At 40.6% G+C, this 14,869-nt stretch overlaps 1 non-coding gene across 1 annotated transcript; it reads left to right on the top strand.

The window, feature by feature from the left end:
* Window positions 1-10,846: 10,846 nt before the first annotated feature.
* LOC136168033 (U6 spliceosomal RNA) lies at window positions 10,847-10,952 on the top strand. Its single transcript, XR_010663198.1, has one exon. It is a non-coding gene; the product is annotated as a U6 spliceosomal RNA (small nuclear RNA).
* Window positions 10,953-14,869: the final 3,917 nt, after the last annotated feature.

Genomic DNA, 14,869 nt, shown 5'->3' on the forward strand with positions numbered 1-14,869 from the left:
TCATTAACCATTCTCATCAGAGGATGAGATGGTTGGATGGCATCACCAACTCAGTGGACGTGAGTTTGAGCAAACTCCAGGAGATGGTGAAGAACAGGGAAGCCTGGTGTGCTGTGGTCCATGGGGTCACAAAGACTCAGACACAACTGAGCGACTGAACAACAACCATTCTCTAGAGGTTTAGGCACAGATCTCTAGGACTTCTTTATAAAAAGCTCAAAAGGGCAGTTCATAGCAGAAGAAACTTCATGCTTGGTTTTTATTTTATTTTAAGATGTTTTTAATTTACAAGTTCTTTTAAAAAGTCTAGCTAAACTAGATTGCAGAGCCTGAATCTGATTGTTTTATAATTATGGAAGAGTGTACCTAGGAGCACAAATGTTCAACTGGAAATCAAGCAGGAAAAGACGTAACTTGAGGAAGCATACGTGATTGAGCACATTTTAAAATACACCGTAGAGAAGATTTTCAAAGTCTATGAAAACCATTCAAATAGATACTTAGGATTTTCTTATTTTAGAACCAAATGATCTTAATGGCTTGGTGAAGTAATGATGGATATTATGGCTAGAAAAAAATTACCTTCTCTATGTTTGTATATGTGTACATATATCTTCATATCAGAGTGTGTGTGGGTGGGTGCGTATTTGTGTGTGTGTGTTTAATTTAGCTGAACTCAGAAATGTGGTTCAGAGACTTTTTACATGGGAGTTTCAGGATAAAGAGCTATGGACCGATTTAGTAAACAGGAAAAGATCAGGCCACTTTTCAAATATTTTTTAATCAGAATCAGATATTTACAATGAAATTCAGTGTATCTGAAGCCAAATATTACACATCGCTGCCTTTTCTTAGCAAGGTTCTGCTGCATATTGGGAAGGAGCTAAGAACTCTGGAGCAGTCAGAGTTTGAGAACGGTTCAGAAAACTCTGGAGTGGCTTTTAGGCAGAGCTGAGCCTGGCTGGCCCTGGCCTCACTAAGCCCCTCTACACATGACTCTGCTGATCCCAGGTCCTCCCTGAAGCTCTCTTCTTGGTGCTGGGATGTCGCTGGAGATGGTTCTGCCCACCTGTTGAGAGAGTAACAGGCAGGAGGGCCAGGGGGCTCCAAATGGAGGAATGAGACTGTAAGTGCCAGACATTTTTATCTCTCTTAACCAGCAGAAAAGAACAAACCAGCGATCTGTTTTTCCTTCTCTATACAAAATTAAAAGGAGGTTTCTCCTAACATTCTGTGTGGCCATGACACCTGGTCTCACCTAAAGCTAACTACTCCCAAACCTTGAGTTAACCAATACATTTCTTTTTCGTATGGAAATGTTGTCTTAAGCTATGTTAATGAACCCCAGACTCCATCTTCAAGTTGGTTCCCCCAAAGGGCCTAACTTACTTATTCAGGTATTGTTCCCCTAATCTATGTAAACGAAACTATTTGTTGGTACAAGATGCAAGTCAATAGTTTTATGGCCGGGGATGAATTATCTGGTGCCATTCTAGATTTTATGACATTTCTTTCTTTTCATTAACAGACTGTGAGTGACTATATACCATACAGCTAAAGACTAGGAGGGGGGTACTCTTTTGCCCCCTTCTGATGCCTATGTCAGAAGCTTTCTCTATCTCCTTTATACTTTAATAAAACTTTATTACACAAAAGCTCTGAGCGATCCAGCCTCGTCTCTGGCCCCGGATTGAATTCGTCTCCTCCGGAGGCCAAGAATCCCGCGTCTTATCGTTCAGCAACAACCTTTCACTGTCTAGACACTCCGTCTCCTCTGCCCCTTCCTCAACTTTTTCTTTCTCTCCCTTTCACATTCCATCTTTGATCAGTTTGGTGCTGACTCACAGTTCAGTTCAGTGCAGTTGCTCATCCGTGTCCGACTCTTTGCAACCCCATTGACTGCAGTACACCAGGCCTCCCTGTCCATCACCAACTCTTGGAGTTTACACAAATTCATGTCCATTGAGTCAGTGATGCCATCCAACCATCTCATCCTCTATTATCCCCTTCTCCTCCTGCCCCTCAATCTTTCCCAGCATCAGGGTCTTGTCAAATGAGTCAGCTCTTTGCATCAGGTAGCCAAAGTATTGGAGTTTCAGCTTCAACATCAGTCCCTCTAATGAACACCCAGGACTGATGTCCTTTAGGATGGACTCGTTGGATCTCCTTGCAGCCCAAGGGACTCTCAAGAGTCTTCTCCAACACCACAGTTCAAAAGCATCAATTCTTTGGCGCTCAGTTTTCATCATAGTCCAACTCTCACATCCATACATGACTACTGTAAAAACCATAGCCTTGACTAGATGGATCTTTGTTGGCAAAGTAATGTCCCTGCTTTTTAATATGCTGTCTAGGTTGGTCATAACTTTCCTTCCAAGGAGGAAGCATCTTTTAATTTCATGGCTTACAGTCACCATCTGCAGTGATTTTGGAGCCCACAAAAATAAAGTCTGACAGTGTTTCCACTGTTTCCCCTTCTATTTGCCATGAAGTGATGGGACCGGATGCTATGATCTTAGTTTTCTGAATGTTGAGCTTTAAGCCAACTTTTTCACTCTCCTCTTTCATTTTCGTCAAGAGGATATTTAGTTCTTCACTTTCTGCCATAAGGGTGGTGTCATCTGCATATCTGAGGTTATTGATATTTCTCCCAGCACTCTTGATTCCAGCTTGTGCTTCTTCCAGCCCAGGGTTTCTCATGATGTACTCTGCATATAAGTTAAATAAGCAGGGTGACAATATACAGCCTTGTCATACTCCTTGTCCTATTTGGAACCAGTCTGTTGTTCCATGTCCAGTTCTACCTGTTGCTTCCTTACCTGCATACAGGTTTCTCAAGCAGCAGATCAGGTGGTCTGGTATTCCTATCTCCTTCAGAATTTTCCACAGTTTATTGTGATCCACACAGTCAAAGGCTTTGGTGTAGTCAATAAAGCAGAAATAGATGTTTTTCTGGAACTCTCTTGCTTTCTCAATGATCCAGTGGATGTTGACAATTTGATCTCTGGTTCCTCTGCCTTTTCTAAATCCAACTTGAACATCTGGAAGTTCACAGTTCATATATTGCTGAAGCCTGGCCTGGAGAATTTTGATCATTACTTTGCTAGCATGTGAGATGAATGCAATTGGGGGGTAGTTTGAGCATTTTTTGGCATTGTCTTTCTTTGGGATTGGAATGGGAACTGACCTTTTCCAGTCCTGTGGCCACTGCTGAGTTTTCCAGATTTGCTGGTATATTGAGTGCAGCACTTTCACAGTATCATCTTTTAGGATTTGAAATAGCTCAACTGGAATTCCATCACCTCCACTAGCTTTGTTCATAGTGGTGCTTCCTAAGGCCCACTTGACTTCACATTCCAGGATGTGTGACTCTAGGTGAGTGATCACACCATTATGATTATCTGGGTCATGAAGATCTTTTTTGTACAGTTCTTCTGTGTATTCTTGCCACCTCTTCTTAATATCTTTTGCTTCTGTTAGGTCCATCGCATTTCTGTCTTTTGTTGTGCCCATCTTTGAATGAAATATTCCCTTGGTATCTCAGATTTTCTTGAAGAGATCTCTGGTCTTTCCCATTCTGTTGTTTTCCTCTATTTCGTTGCACTGAACACTGAGGAAGGCTTTCTTATCTCTCCTTGCCATTCTTTGGAACTCTGCATTCAAATGAGTATATCTTTCCTTTTTTCCTTTGCTTTTCACTTCCCCTCTTTTCACAGCTATTTGTAAGGCCTCCTCATATAGCCATTTTGCTTTTTTGCATTTCTTTTTCCTGTGGATGGTCTTGATCCCTGTCTCCTGTACAATGTCACGAACCTCCATCCATAGCTCTTCAGGCACTCTATCAGATCTAGTCCCTTAAATCTATTTCTCACTTCCACTGTATAATCATAAGGGATTTGATTTAGGTCATGCCTGAGTGATCTAGTTGTTTTCCCTACTTTCTTCAATTTAAGTCTGAATTTGGCAATAAGGAGTTCATGATCTGAGCCACAGTCATCTACTTTTAAGTGCAGATTTCTCTCCTGACCTCCTGACACACATATGCAATTGTCCAGAGCTGAGGATACCACTCTGAGAAGGTCAAGGTTGCCACATGTGGTCATCAATCAGGGCAGAGGACCTGATGGGCCCTGTTTCTCCTAGCCCTCCACCTGCTTTCTGTCCTGCTCTTCTTCCCAATGCTGGTCCTACAAACCAGCAGTGGCCCAGAGCCCCACACAGGATCCTGGGCTTCAGGCCCACGGAGGTGATGCTTCCAAAGGCAGGCCTCCGTGAACTTCTCCACAGCCATGGGCAGGTGGAGACAGGAGCAGCTCACCCTGCCAGGGCACTAAGAGGAGAGTGTCCATATGGGCATTTGATTACATATTTTTACTTTCTTATCCCTAAATTACTACACATGTGCACTGTTGATCTGTTTGAGTTGAGAGAGAATTTCAGGAAAGTGAAGAGAGGGCTGCAGTGCTAGTACATTTGCAGGGAGTTGTTACCAGATTCAGTTGAGTGAGTCTCGGCCCATTTCCTTCAAACAACAGTCATGTTATTAGAGGGAGAGCCATCCTGACACAAACGTTGGGCCCTTTTAGATCCCAAGAGCTTCCCTATGGGAAGCCTATCTCACTGGTAATTTGTGAGGAGGAAATGCATTTACAAGTGGAAGCCTTGTTTATGAAGAATTCTCTCTGTCTGACAGGACAGTGCTGCTCTGCTTCATTAAACATTTTGAGACACGTGGACAGTGTTTGTAAGGAATTTGTGCAAATCCTATGTCTTTCTATTTGTCTGACTTCTCCCATAGCTTCACGTGCCCGGGCCTGCCCTTGCACTCCTGGGATGGGGGCTATGGGGCTTCCTCAGGACAGGCTCCATGCTGGCACAGATGGTGACCAGAAGCTACTTCCACTCCCGGGACAACACAGTCATGGTCCAGCGTGGAGGCTTTCATCTTTAGAACAGATTTCAAACATCTTACTTGGAACATCAATAAAACTGATTTAAGTCTGTAAAGCATAACAACAAGAAAAAAAAATAGAGTGGTTCTGATTGAATCAAGGGAGTGAGACTGGAGCCACCTTCTTGGGAACCAAATTTGAAGGCAACTGGTCTGATGAGTGAGGGTGAAGATCTTGTCTGAATTTTGGAACAAAATTTGGAGAGTCCTTAGTATGATGGCCCAAACTGTACTGTTGATAGCAATAATCAAGTCAGTCTCATCTCCTACCCTTTTCCCTCCAGATCTTGTCTTTTCTGTTTAAGTATACACCTCCAGAGAAGGGGGTGGGGCGCTATCCAGATGAAAGCTCTCCATTCAATTGACTTTCACTTTTAAAGTGTGAAAGTTTATTTTCACTTTATTTTCCAGTCTCTTTCCAGCCATCCAGAGATGACAAGGAGTCTGGGCCTGAAGACATCCTAGAATCTGTGACAACAAGGAGTTCAGGAGAAACCAGGGTTAGAGCCTTCTCAGATGTCTTCATGTCACCAAATATTTATTGAGCTCCTGTGGCTGGTACTGTATAATGAACTGATGATACAAAGATGGCTAACAAGGCACTTGAAAGACTGAGGAAGACAAAATAAAATTTACTCCACCCTCTGGAAAAAGCTGCAAGAACAGAAGAGTAAAGAACCCAGGGCATGCTCCGTGGAGACAGGGGTGCTTGGATGCCTTCCCAGATAATGACGATGCTGCTGGGTAGCTGATCAATTGCTACCCCTGAGAGTTTATGTGAAAGGGAGAGAAAAAGCAAGGGTGCATTCAAGATGTCATCAAGGATCTTGCAACTTAATGAGGCTTATATACACACACATCAATGACTCAGGGCAATTCCTAGGCAGCAGGGACAGAGTAACTTGATGAAACAAGAGAACACAGGGGTCCCAGACACTGGAATAAAGGGAGATGAATGTGTCTCCACAGAGTGAAATTTTGAGTCCAGAGAGCTTTCCTTGTCATCTCTGGGTTGCACTTAGAGCAAAAGATTTTTTGGCAAATGTCGGAGCACCTGTATGTGGAGTCTTCCTCTGTCTCCAGGTGAATATCACAAGCTCTCCTACTGAAAGCTTTGCCTTCTCTGAAGGACTGTCATCTCATCAAGGGTGACCAGCCATCCAACTTTGCTAGAGACTTTTGTGGTTTAAAAATTAAATATCCCACATTCTGGCTTACTTGGCCCTCTAACTTATCTGTAATGGTTTGAGCTAGGGAAGGGCAATCTAACTCCCTGCCCTCCTTTTTCCACCCACCACTCTCTTCCCTCACTATCCAGAATACCCAGCACAAGTGCTCCAGTCCTAACCAATAGGAAGAACCAATGATGCCTACAACATCTGCTTCCTGTTCTGTGAAGATCCCTGTGACAGAAAAACACAGATGCTGCTTGCCTACTGATAACCAACAAAGGACAGAAACTCCAGAAGGAAGAAAGTAGTCTAATTAACCCGCCGTATATGCAACCCTTTCAGCTTGATGTCCGGCACATAGTAACCAGTAACAATTCTTATCACTCCTGTTTGCCAGATGCAGTCAGTGGCCTTACACTCTAGTAAGAGAGACAGAGAAGACATGAGTGTGTGTATTTTAAGGTAGATTTGACTTGAAGTATTGAAAAATGTACCTGGCCAGATATATGTGAGGTACACAAAATTTCTTTGGCATGGAGAAAAACTATTAGAAGGTAAAGGTCTGCAGGGTATGATGGGAGACCACTTGTGACCATCTGTGGAGCAATGTGCGACTCAATCTGTAGATGTTCAGATTTTCTGGTTTGTGTTCAGGGGCAGTTCCCACTGTCATCATTTCTGCCAGGCTTCTAAATCTTCTTTGTGACTAAAATGAAACCCTGCTGCCTGTCTGGAAATGAAGTAGAAGGTTATTTCTCTGGATGCTCATTTCATTGATCCCAGAATGTGTTTTTGAGTCTGGGGACCTCTCATCATCTATAGCTAATGGGGACAAGGTTTTAAAAGTGGTTTGTTCTCTGACAGTTTTCTAATTAGGTCAATAAACAAGTATACTAAAGAAATGCTATCTTTGCAAGCTTTTGCTCGCTGTGCATCTGAGGATTGCCCTGGAGACCCTCGCTTTAATCAGATTCGGCAGGGGGTCTACACAGTTTCATCGTCTGTAGAATTTTTCAGTGTTTCACTTCAGACACAAATTTAGGAACCTGTGGCTAATATATGATGTCACAATGACACATATCAAAATATAGACTTACTTTTCACCATTTGCACTAGATTGACACCAAAGCTCTGCCTGGTCCTCTCCTTTTCAAATATTTATTCCTCAGATTTGGGGAATTCAGCCTTGTTTGTCACAACATTGTTGATAAGAGTGAAAATCAGCATAACTTGGTTGTGGAACCACAGACACGGCGTCTGTCTATGGAACACAGTGCAGTCCTTTAATCTCTCCCTGTGCTAAGATACTGAAAAACCAATTGGTAGGGGGATATGTACTTTACAAATTTATTTTTTAATGCATGTGTGCTGTGCTGTGCTAAGTCGCTTTAGTCATGTCCAACTCTTTGTGACCATTTGGACCATAGCCTACCAGGCTGTTCTGTCCATGGGATTCTCCAGGCAGGAATTCTAGAGTGGGTTGCTGTGCCCTCCTCCAGGGGATCTTCCCAACCAGGGTATTGAATGCAAGTCTATTATGGCTCACGCATTGGCAGGTGATTAGAAATAAGGATGGACTGTTAACAGTGTTCACATAATATACAGTTGAATTGTGGGAATATTATTTTTTTCCATATCTGAATACTCTATTTTCTAAATACTAATGGATCACTGGTATATGAGTAACTAGCATAGTTAAAGCTAAATAAAATAATATAAGCTTGAAGATGGAAATCATTTTCTTTTATAGCAGAGAACTGCTACTAACCCTAGTGCCCAGAGGATCCAGAAAGCGACTCAGCATGGCAGGAAGTCTAGAATCCTGGAGACCCAATTCTGCTCCCTCATTTCATGATGAGGGAACTGAAGCCGTTTGGGCTAAATGTCTTGCTTGAATCCTTGTAGTTCATTAGTACAGTAACCAGATTTTCTGACTTCCGTTTGAAGTCAGGAAATAGCTTTCACACACCTCACATATCTTTTTTTATGATTTTTTAAAAATTTAATATTGGAGAATAATTGCTTTACAGCATTATGCTGGTTTCTGCCATACCTCAACATGAATCAGCCACAGGTATGCATATGTCCCCTTCCTCCTGAACCTCCCTCCCATCTCCCACCCACCCCACCCCTCTAGGTTGACACAGAGCACTGGGCTGAGCTGCCTGTGTCTCACAGCAGATTCCCACTGGCTGTGTTACACATGGTAATGTATATGTTTCCATGCTGCTCTCCCAATTCATCCCAACCTCTCCTTCCCCTACTGTGCCCACAAATCTCTTCTCTATGTCTGTGCCTCTGGTCTTGCCCCGCAAATAGGTTCATCAACACCATCTTTCTAGATTCCACACACATGCACTAATAAATATTTGTCTTTCTCATTCTGACTGACTTCACTCTGTTTGATAGGCTGTAGGTTCATCCACCTCATTAGGACTGACTCAAATGCATTCTTTTTTGTAGCTGAGTAATATTCCATTGTATATATGTACCAAAATTTCTGTATCTATTCATCTGTTGATGGACATCTAGGTTGCTTCCATGTCCTAGCTATTGCAAAAAGTGCTGCAATGAGCATTTTGGGGGTACATTCAATGGTTTTCTCAGAATATATCCCCAGGAGTAGAATTGTTGGGTCATATGGTATTTCTACACCTAGTTTTTTAAGGAATCTCCATATTGTTCTCCATGGTGGCTGTATCAATTTACATTCCCAACAGTGCAAGAGGATTCCCTTTTCTCTACATCCTCTCCAGCATTTATTGTTTGTAGATTTTTTGATGATGGCCATTCTGACCTGTGTGAGGTGATACCTCATTGTAGTTTTTATTTGCATTTCTCTAATAATGAGTGATGTTGAGCATCTTTTCATGTGTTTATTAGCCATCTGTATGTCTTCTTCAAATAAATGTCTTTTAGGTCTTCCACCCATTTTTTGATTGGATTGTCTGTTTTCCTGGTATTGAGCTACATGAGCTGCTTATATATTTTGGAGATTAATCCTTTGTCAGTTGCTTCACTTGCAATTATTCTCTCCCATTCTGAGGGCTCTTTTTTAATATTGTCTATTGCTTCCTTTGTTGTGCAAATCTTTTAAGTTTAATTAAGTCTCATTTGTTTACTTTTGTTTTTATTTCCATTACTTTAGGATGGGGGTCAAAGAGGATCTTGCTGTGATGTATGTTAAAGAGTACTGCCTATGTTTTCCTCTAAGAGCTTTGTAATTTCTGGCCTTACATTTAAATCTTCAATCCATTTTGAGTTTATTTTTGTGTATAGCACTAGAAAGTGTTCTAGTTTCATTCTTTTACATGTAGCTGTCCAGTTTTCCTGGCACCATGTATTGAAGAGCTTGTCTTTTCTCCATTGTATATTCATGCCTCCTTTGTCAAAAATAAGGTGCACAAGTTTACTCTGGGCTTTCTATCTTGTTCCATTGGTCTATATTTCTGTTTTTGTGCCAGTACCATACTGTGTTAATGACTGTAGCTTTGTAGTATAGTCTGAAGTCAGGAAGGTTTATTCCTCCAGCTCCACTCTTCTTTCTCAAAGCAATCTTTCTCAAGATTGCTTTGGGTATTTGGGGTCTTTTTTGCTTCCATACAAATTGTGAAATTCTTTGTTCTAGTTCTGTGATAAATGCCATTGGTAGTTTGCGTTGAATCAGTAGATTACTTTGGGTAGTATAGTCATTTTCACATATTCCACACATGCATGGGTCATATGGTATTTGTCTTTTTCTGACTTATTATAACTTGACTCATAGTCATGTTATATCTCTCCATCTACTTGTGTCAGCTTTGATTTCTTTCATCAGTGTCTTATAGTTTTCTTCATACAGGTCTTTTGTCTCTTTAGGTAGGTTTATCCCTAGGTATTTTATTCTTTTTGTTGCAATGGTGAATGAGATTGCCTCACAGTCTTAATGAGAACTGCTCACTTAAGCCCATCAGCTTAGTGTCTCACACACAGCTAGAACACTTCAGAGAACACACAGTAGCTTTTATATGCAGTCAGTACTCATGAACAAAAATGTGGAAAATCTTTGGAAATTTCTTGACAGCAGCCAGGCTTGACTTGTGGGGCTGATGTGTCTGGGTTTGGGCTGGGACAACTGAGTGATTGAGTTCCATCTCTACCCAGCCTCATCCTCCAGTAGTAAGGTCCAGGCCTGTTCACGTGGCTCCATCAACAGTGAGTAGACAGCCAGCAAAAAAGATGAGCCTTGTCATTTGTGACAATGTGGATGCACCCTGAGGTCACCTTGCTAAGTGAAATGTGTCAGAAAAAGACAAATACCATATGACCCATGTACGTGTGGAATATAAAAAAAAAAGAAGAAAATTAATGAACGATCAAAACCAAAACAGACATATAGATACAGAGAACAGAGTGGTGGTTACCAGATGAGGTAGGGCGAAATAAGTAAAGGGTATCAACTGTGTGGTGATGTATGGAAACTAAATTTTTGGTGATGAGCAAACTAAAATATATGGAGGTAGAAATATAATATTGTACACATGAAACTTATGTACCTCAATAACATATAAATCTTTTTAAAAAAATCAGTGAATTTCTCCTCAATGAAAGGGAATGCTGGAGAGTTCCAAAAATTTAAAAGAGCCTGCACCAAATTATGGCTTGGAAGTGTGTATGTGAAATTGTCATAAGAGCATCAGTTATAATTTAGAAGATTCTAAGAAGTTTAAAAGAATGAGGATGAGTGCTTGCTTCGGCAGCACATATACTAAAGTTGGAACCATACGGGAAAATTAGCATGACTCCTGCGCAAGGATGACATGCAAATTTGGGAAGTGTTCCATATTTTTATATAAAAATAGAGTCAAGGATCTACTGTATAGCACAGGGACTTCTACTCAACACTCTATTATAAACTATACGGGAAAAGAGTAAAAAAAAAGGACAGATATATGTCTATGTATAATTGAATCAAGCTGCAGGACACCTGACACAAACACCACATTGTAAATCAACTATACTCCAGTATACTCCAGGGTCTCCAAGACCCTTTCCAGCTCTGTAATCCTATTAAAAAATAAATACAAATGTTATCAAAACAGAACACAAAAAAAGAAAAAAAGAACAGTAAGTGGAAATATAGGACCTCTTGAAGACCAGGCATGAAACGGGTACACTACCATTTTCATCACATTGCTAATCAAAGTCAATGGAAAAGCCAACCCAGATTCAAGGAAGAAGGAAGCAGATTTTGCTTCTTTTATAATATTTACTTAAAAAAATTTTTTTTGTGATGCTCCAGGTATTAGTTGTGGCATGTGAAATCTAGTTTCCTGACCAAGGATTGAACTAGGGCCCCCTGCATTGGGAACACAGAGTCTTAGCCACTGGACAGCCAGGGAAGTCTCAGATTCCACTTCTTAATGGGAGATGCTACAAAGAATTGTGGTCATGTTTGCTATCTATTACAGTTATCTGAGGAAAGTGATCTGTTCCAACAAGAATAACCTACTATGTCCCTGTATTATTCAAGCTACCCAGATTCTAGAGATGAGCCCACATCTAAAGATGCATCAGTTAAGCAGCATAAAATAATGAAGTCCCAGACTTGGGATTTGAACTTGGCAGAACAAGGGCAGAACTGAGACCTTTAGCCATGATTTTCTTCACCACTCAACTCAAAGAGCAGCTCTTCCAAATTGTTATTCATATGCCCAAACCAAGTATTACCAAGTGCTTTCCTTTGAGCCTTCCTAGCAATATATGGGTCATCTGCGATTATCCTTATCTTACATGATTGTGTAGTAAAATCATTTTTCTGGTTTGAAACCCCAGTCTAAATTTAGACTACTTGAGGGCAGGCACTGCAGCTTGTCCATTACTACATCTCCTAAACATCAGGCACAGCAAGTACACTGGAATACACTTGTACTTTAAGACATTTGCATGGATATTTATAACTAAATTTTGTCTGTAATTTTTTTTTTCTATTGTGCTATCTTTGGCAGAGTTTTTAAAAAATGTGTGTCCACCTGATAAAAATAATTTGGAAACTTTCCTTTTAGTACTTCAAATAATTCAAATATTGTAAATTATGGGGCACATTCATGTAGGCATCTTGGATTGGGAGTGTATGGCTTGCTGCTTCACCAGTCACCTTAGTTACATCTTAGCCATTTTCTCATTGTGCATCATCTGCTCTGTACCAAGCCCTTTCCACCACCCCCATGTATCTACATATTACAGGAACACAGAAATTGTCCATTTAGGGCAACAAAAGTCTCATGAACATCATGTTGCTGTGAATAGCAGGTGTCTGAAAGCTTCCATGTTCACCTTCAAGTTGGAATACAAATTAGAGAAAGAAAAAGAATGTCACAGGTGTTGGAGAGCATGCTATGCTCCACTGCTGAGTGAAAAACGCGTTTTGCTGAAAGCAAGCTGCCACCACTTATGAAAAGCTATCGGGGCTCAGAGTCCAATTAGAGAGGAAAAAAAATCAATAGTGATTCACTTCCTTGTTAGAGGAATTGATTTTCCTGATAAAGTTCACAATATTCTTAGAGTTGGTCTTAATCATTTTCTGGGAAAATGGCACAGCTCCAGCTCTCCCAAGTTGTATAGTTAAATTGAGATCAGTGGTTTAGCAGTGCAGGGAGTTACAAATCAATCTCATCAAAGAGGAAACTGCATCCCTCAGACAGAAAGTGAGCAAAAATACCAGCCAGACATCCCTCTCTCGCCAAATATTCAGATGTTTATTTTATCTCTTTTTAAAAAAATCTAGGTAAGGACCATGATCTTCCAGTTTTCATTCGAACCTGAATATCAAAATGGATATATGGTTTCATTTTTCTTGTTTTGATAAATAGAACTGTGCCCTTGGGTTTAGAAGACTTGTCTGTATTCCAGCTCTCTCTTGCTGGCCTCGTGACCTTGAGAGAATCATTTCACTTCCCTGAATTGCTCTTCATCTTTAAAAAGAGATTGGATTTGCCGATGTGTGTGCCAGATGTATATGTGGCTATCAAACAGTCATGTGTAATTCAGCAATTACTTGTAATTAAGCAATTACATATAGCAGACACTGCTCCAAGTGCATCAACTCTTTGAACTCTCACAACCACCCTGTGGAAAAGCTATCATTATCCCTCCATTTAGAGACAAGGACACAGGGATGTAGATAGGTTTAGGTAATTTGCCCAATCTTAATTCTTATTCAGGGCCACATGAAACACAGGGGCTTGATCACTGTTTCTGGAAAGGATTCTAGAACCAAATAAATTTGGGAAACACTACCTCCTATATTCTCCTTTTGGGAATTTGCATTTGATGTTAGTTAATGAAAGGTTCTGGGGAGTCCTAAAGCAGACACTAGTTTACCTTAGCATTTTTCAAATAGTTTGGTTATAGAACCTTCTTTTTCATGCAGTACTAGCAATATCCCAAAGGACAGTCAACTAAGAATCAGAAAACATTTGAGTTCCAGTTCTAAACACAAGTTCTTAAGTGAACTTGAAAATCGGTTAAATTTTGCAAATCTCAGTTTCCATTATTAAGCTAGTGAAACACCTACTTCAACAAATCATTTATCAATACATGAATTAAATAAGATGCCCTATGGGGAAGCTCTTTTGTAAATAATGAAATATTACACAAATGCTAGGTGTTATTTTCATTAATTCAATTCTTTGAACATGAAATATGAGAAATGATTTCCCAACCAGAGACAACCCTTGTCACTCAATCATTTGTAAAACTCATTCCTTTTTTTTTTTCTCTTTTGTTCCTTTAACTATGAGGTCTACTCCAAAGTTACTATCCAAACAGCAAAATAATTGAATCCCATTAAAGGCCTTTTTCTCTTATATTCATTTAACAAGAGTCTCTATTCAATCTTTGATTGAATGATTGCTCTAAAAATTAATTCTGTAAAATCTTATTTGAGACTGTTTTAAATTAAACACAGAAACCTGGAATTGTTTCAACAAATTGATAAATACATTACCTGCGTATAACCAACTGTGTTCTAGAAGTTCAGCACATCTCATTTTTATTCTTTTTGCTTGTCATTTGTTTCCTACTGTTGCTATCATGTTCTGCATCTCCTCTACATATTCTGAAACACTGCTATTTTGGCACTGTATGTTGCATTAAAAGTGAAATTCAGCATGAGAAAGATCCTCTGGATTCAAGAAATTTAATGATCAGAGTACCATCAAGCAGTGTGTGTGTGTGTGTGTGTGTGTGTGTAGTAAGTTCCCTACTTACAAACCTTCAAGTTGCAAACTTCAAAGGTGTGAACATTGGCTCACATGTCCAATCACACAAGTTAGTTCCCACGTCTGGTGTACATTGCCACGTTCACAACTCCTCTACAAGTGGTTGTGCTTCAGTGTACAGCACTGCTTAGAGTGCAATAGAATAGAATCTTTACAGCAGCTGGCCCTGTGTCTCCTATTGCTGATGATCCTCCAGCTCCACCCTCTCCCACCTCCTCTCCCTCCTCCAGTCAGTAACTCCTCTCTCCTGTTCACTGGATGCTAGCACCTGGATGCCAGCTGTTTACTGTATCACTGTACTTTCCAAGGTACCATACCGCAAGATCGTGGCTTCCCTGATAGCTAAGTTGGTAAACAATCCGCCTGCAATGCAAGAGACCCCGGGTTGATTCTTGGGTTGGGAAGATCCACTGGAGAAGGGATCGCCTACCCACTCCAGTATTCTTGGGTTTCCCTTGTGGCTTAGCTGGTAAAGAATTCACCTG

This window comes from Muntiacus reevesi, chromosome 4, assembly GCF_963930625.1.
Source record: "Muntiacus reevesi chromosome 4, mMunRee1.1, whole genome shotgun sequence".
Classification (NCBI taxonomy): domain Eukaryota; kingdom Metazoa; phylum Chordata; class Mammalia; order Artiodactyla; family Cervidae; genus Muntiacus; species Muntiacus reevesi.